A 6,257-nucleotide genomic window follows, 5' to 3' on the forward strand; every position below is an offset into this window, starting at 1 on the left:
TGTTTTTTTTTTAATTATATACAATCCCTTTCCCTTAGTTGTTACCTTTAACAAAAGAACATAAATAATGTAATAATCCAATATGCAACCCACAATCATATGTTAAAGTGTGTGTGTGTAAATTAAGGTTTAAGAATACATGTTAAATAAGTATATGAGCAGAATTAAGTGGTAACAATACGAGAGTTTGTAAACCTGAATATTTCAGGAAGTATTATAATAAGGAGTCATTAGCTGAAAGCTCGTTACATCGGTTAAAGATATATGGTTTTTTAAGTTATATGTATATATATTTATAAAATAATAATAATAATAATAATAATCCCAACCCAAGGAAGTTAACCTTAAATATTATAACACAAATTTTATTTTTTTCTAAGAAAAGCCCCATAACTATGTGTTGATATATTGAGTGTAAAAGGAAGGTTTATTACTATCTTATTTAAGAGGTATTAGGCATATATATAAATTTAATGAGAGTTTGTTTATCTGGATAGATTAATGGAAGTTGAATGATGAATACCTTGCTTTGTGGAATTTGCAAATTGTTTTTCTATTTTAATGCTTTGATTACTAGAGACTAATAATAAGCTGGTTGGGGGGTGTGATTAGTACTTAAAAGTGTATTTTTTATCAAGGTTTTATGTCATCATTTTGCACTTGAAGTATCAATAACTCCTTAACTAAAGCTAGTTTTATAATAACGTATCTAATAATATAAGATACCTTTAATTTATGGTAAATGTTCATTTTAAATGTAGGCCTATCATATAAATGAAAGGATTGATTGATGAATTTAAGAACTGAAATTGAAAGGACAAAGAGATGGCCAAATTTAGAAAAGAGATGTCGGTACAATCCAAACTGAAACACTATTTGGTAATTGGGTCATATATAGAGCTGTATATCTTAGATTTAGGTCTACTTTATATGGATGGAAACGTAAGACATAGGCCTACAACTTTCATATGGAGCCCAAGATCTAAAAAGGATATTTCAAGTCCAAATTGTAGCAACAATAAAGAAGTCCGAATTTGTCTTCCAGCCTGAGCACTGTTCAGTGTTTGGCCCATATCTGGAGTTCTAGAAGTCCAAATGAGCTTAATGTTTTACACAAGAAAGCTGAGACAATTTCCTATAACTTTCATGTTTCAAGTGGCTCCAATTTTGATGTTATCAATGATGTTTTGGGCAGATAAGAGAAGATAAGGATTGTCACCAAGTCAAGAGTTGGTCACCCACTCATCAATTAGTCATCAAATCAATAGTTCTCAATTTTGGCATATAAAAGGAGGCAGTTGCCATGGCCTATAAAAGGAGGCATTTGCCATGCATTTAGGCATCTTGGTTTCCAGATCAAGATCATGCTCTTGCTTTCTCTCTTTGTATTTTTTGTAATGTTTATACTTTGTTTTCATTAATATCAAGTTTATGCCTTTCATTTCCTTTCATTTACTTAGCTAACTTTTATCTTATTTATGTTCTTATTTTGTTTATTTATTTTTCTTTTTTTCATTATGTCTAGCTAAGTTTATTATGTCAAGGTGAAAATGTTACCCTAATGGTGTAAGAGTAAGTATAGTATAAACTTAATATGGACTTTAATGTTTGATACTAACATGTTTTGTATTTGTTATCTTGTTCACTATTTAATACTTTGCTTGTTAAATGACTAATCTTGATTTATGTTGTATAACACTTAGTAGAACAAATGCTTGGCACTTTCATAGCCCATACTGTATGGTATAACCAACACCTGAGCTATGAAAGGAACTTGATTTGTTGTTAACATAAGTTATAATCATGAATGCTTGACGAGATTTACAATTATTAGCATTAATCGAATAAGATGACTAATGTAATCATGTTAACAATCTATAATCAGATTGGAACCTCCTTTGTGTGTGGTTTCCAATTGAATAATAAGAGTTTATACTATTCTTGTTTGAGATACCGTTAGTGGATCGTCTAACCTTGACATTTGTTATTATCATTGTTTAATCTTTGCATTAATATTCTATCTCAAAGTTCTTATCTTCTTCTTCTTCTTCTCCTTCTCCTTCTTTTTCTTTATTATTATTATTATTATTATTATTATTATTATTATTATTATTATTATTATTGTTATTGTTATTATAATTGTTATTGTTATTATTGTTATTGTTATTGTTGTTATTATTATTATTGTTGTATTATTGTTATTTATAATTTGTACTATTATCCTCCTTGTGGTTTGACCCCTGTCTTGCTGGGTTATTTATTACTTCGACACTCCTGCACTTGGGAGAAGACATCAATCTTTTAGTCGTGTCAATGATGATAATAAAAAATATAAGGAGGAGAGAGAAGGTAACCCTTGCTCTTCCCAAAGTTGTCTGCAGATGTATGTCCAGCTGCATGTTGCTCTTCCCTTTCTCCTTCCCAACAGAAACCTAAGCCTTGTGAACATGTGAGGGAGAGAGAGGAGACCTTAAGGGTAGATCAGACAGCTACCTATAGGGAAAGGAAAAAAAGGGGCCAAAAAACATGAGAGGAAGAAGAAGGAAGAGAACCAACGGGAGAGGAGATAGAACACTGTCAAACATTCCTCAATTTTTTTTTTAATCAAATGTAAGAATTGTATAGATCAAAAATAGCAAGACAAGCTTATAGTACAAGCTGGAAACCAGCAATACAAAGGGACATACATATCCGGCCAAAGGGAATAGGCTCCATTGAGCAAACCAAAGCAAGACAAGCTTACAGAACATAAAATAAAGGGAATAGAATCCCTTCCTCAAACTTAGCTAGATTTGAAAGATATGGGTCATGAAACTCCCTTCCTCTTCTCCTTAAGACCCAGAACCGGAAATAAAGAAGAAAAACCCTAACAAAAATTAACCTAGGACCTAAGTTAGTTGTGAAGAAAACAAAAATTAACCAAGAGGATAAGGAAAACAGAAATGAAATGAGGCCAAATTCAGAACATCTAACAAAGAAAAATGAATAAAATGGAAATAAAAAATCATGGTAGAAGGCCGACTTTAACTATGGGGTTGGTTGGCATGCAATGTGTGTGTTCTGTTGGGATTGGTTGAATCAAATGGATAGTTTCAATGTGTGTATTCTACTGGAATTATTGAAAGATATATGTTGTAATTGATGGTTTTCAATGTGTGTTTTTCAATGAAATTTTGATTCAATGCCAAAAATATGTCGGCTATAGTGAATTAGCATTCGCTGCCGAAATCAAGTCTTCTGCAACGAATTAGAATTTGATGTCGAATTGTGTGTTTTGCAGCAAAATTTTGATTCGCTTCTGAAACTGTGTCGGTTGTAGCGAATTAGCATTCACTATCGACAGTAAGTCTTCTGCAGTGAATTAAAATTTGCTGCCGAATTGTGTGTTCTACAGTGAAATTTTAATTTGCTGTCGAAAATGTGTCGGCTGCAGCAAATTAGCATTTGCTGCCGAAACTGAGTCTTCTACAACAAATCATCATTCACTATAGAATTGTGTGTTTTGCAGTAAAATTGCAATTCGCTGCCAAAACTATGTCGACTGCAGCGAATTAGTATTCGCTGCTGAAATTGTGTCTTCTACAGCGAATTAGAATTCGCTGTCAAATTGTGTGTTCTGCAGTGAAATTTCAATTCGTTGCCGAAACTATATCTGCTGCAGCGAATTAGCATTTGCTATCAAAATTGAGTTTTCTGCAGCGAATTAGAATTCGATGCCAAATTGTGTGTTCTGCAGCAAAATTTTGATTCACTTCCAAAACTGTGTTAATTGCAGCGAATTAGTATCCGCTGTCGAAATTGTGTCTTCTGCAGCGAATTAGTATCCGCTGTCGAAATTGTGTCTTCTGCAGCGAATTAGAATTCGCTGCCGAGTTGTGTGTTCTGCAGGGAAATTTCAATTCGCTGCCAAAACTATGTCGGCTGCAGCAAATCACTGCTGAAGTTGAGTTATCTATGAAAAATTAGCATTCGCTGTTGAATTTCATGTTCTATAGCAAATTTGTGATTCGCTACCGAAGTTGAGTTGGCTATAGTGAAATTGTGATTCGCTGCCAAAACTGATGTTTGCTATGATTTAGCATTTGTTGCTGAAATTGTGGCGCCAGCAACGAAATAGTTTTTGCTGCCAAATTGGCTGCTAGCAGCGAACTTGTTCTCGCTGTTGATTTCTACCATAAGCATCCTAGGCAGAAATGACTTAAATACTAGTAACAATTTCATGGTATGATGGTGTAAAATATGGAACACTTGAATGTGAACATATGAACTTTTGAAATAAGAGTGGTGATGAATATGATTCAAAAATACAAATGTACTGATTTGTGACTATTGATGTCTTAGGTGGTGCCGTCGAGATTGGACCATCGTCATGAGATAATGAGATACTTTAACATGACAAGAACAACCCACAAGTGGAGCAGGTAGGTGACTTCCACCTTTCTTTTTCATACGTTAAATAATGAGATACTTTAACATGAATGTTACCATAATGGGTTAGAACAAATATCAAATTGTCAAACATTTAAATGTGGTGCTACTGGTGCGACTAGTCAAAAGTATGAGGGAAATGGGTTGTGAACTGTTTATGGGGGAACAAGATGTAGAGATAGTTGGGAGATGGATTAGGAAGGTAGAAAAGACCATGATTCAAATAAGCATAGCCGAGGGTTTGAGGCTAAATTATGCAACATAGTTACTGTCCGATAGGGCCATGACATAGGAAACAGTTCAGCTAAGGCGTGCAACCGAGACACTAACTTGGAGTGATTTCAAGATAGAGTTTGAGAATCAGTTTTCTTCCAAGTACCATCATAAGGTGAAAGAACAAGAGTTCTTGGCATTAAGATAGGGTGATATGTCGGTATTGGAGTACGAAAGGAGGTTCCATGATCTTTCATTGTTTGCCCTATACTATGTGATGACAGAGGAACATATGATTGAGAAGTTGAGAGATGGTATGTGACACGACTAAAAGATTAATATCTTCTCCAACGTGCAGGAGTGTCGAAGTAATAAATAACCCGGCAAGACCGGGGTCGAACCACAGGGAGGTTAATTGCATAAATTATAGATGACAATAACAACAACAATAAAAACAACAACAAATAATAATCACAATAATAATAATAATAATAATAAAGAAAAAGAAGGAGAAGAAGGAGAAGAAGAAGAAAAAGATGAGAACTTTGAGATGGAATATTAATGTAAGGATTAAACAATGATAATAACAAATGTCAAGGTTAGAGGTTCCACTAATGGTATGTGAAACAAGTGTAGTATAAACTCTTATTATTCAATTGGAAACCACACAAAAAGGAGGTTCCAATCGAATTATAGATTGTTAACATGATTACATTAGTCATCTTATTCCATTAATGCTAATACTTGTAAATTTTGTCAAGGATTCATGATTATAACTTATGTTAACAACAAATCAAGTTCCTTTCATAGCTCAGGTGTCGGTTATACCATATAATATGAACTATGAAAGTGCCAAGCATTTGTTTTACCAAGTGTTATACAACATAAATCAAGATTAGTCATTTAACAAGCAAAGTATTAAAGAGTGAAGAAGATAACAAATACAAAACATGTTAGTATCAAACATTAAAGTCCATATTGAGTTACACTATACTTATTCTTACACCATTAGTGTAACCTTTTCACCTTGACATAATAAACTTAGCTAAACATAATAAAAGAAAGAAAAATAAATAAACAAAACAAGAACATAAACAAGATAAAAGTTAGCTAAGTAAAGGAAAGGAAATGAAAGGCATAAACTTGATATTAATGAAAGCAAAGCATAAACATTACAAAAAAATACAAAAACAGAAAGCAAGAGCATGATCTTGATCTGGAAACCAAGATACCTAAATGCATGGAAAATGCCTCCTTTTATAAGCCAAAATTAGGAACTATTGATTTGGTGACTAATTGATGAGTGGGTGGCCAACTCTTGACTTGGTGATAATCCTTATCTTCTCTTGTCTGCCCAAAATTTCATTGATAACGTCAAAATTGGAGCCACTTGAAAACATGATAGTTTTAAAAAATGGTCTCAGATTTCTTGTGTAAAAAATTCAGGTAAGTTGGACTTCTAGAACTCCAGATATGGGCCAAACATTGAACAACGCTCGGGCGGGAAGATAGATTGACACTTCTGTGTTATTGCTCCAATTTGGACTTGAAAATGACCTTTTTAGATCTCGGGCTCCATATAAAAGTTGTAGGCCTATATCTTACCTTCCATCCAT

Source organism: Populus euphratica, unplaced genomic scaffold (genome assembly GCF_000495115.2).
Source record: "Populus euphratica unplaced genomic scaffold, PopEup_1.0 scaffold712.1, whole genome shotgun sequence".
NCBI classification, from domain to species: Eukaryota; Viridiplantae; Streptophyta; class Magnoliopsida; order Malpighiales; family Salicaceae; genus Populus; species Populus euphratica.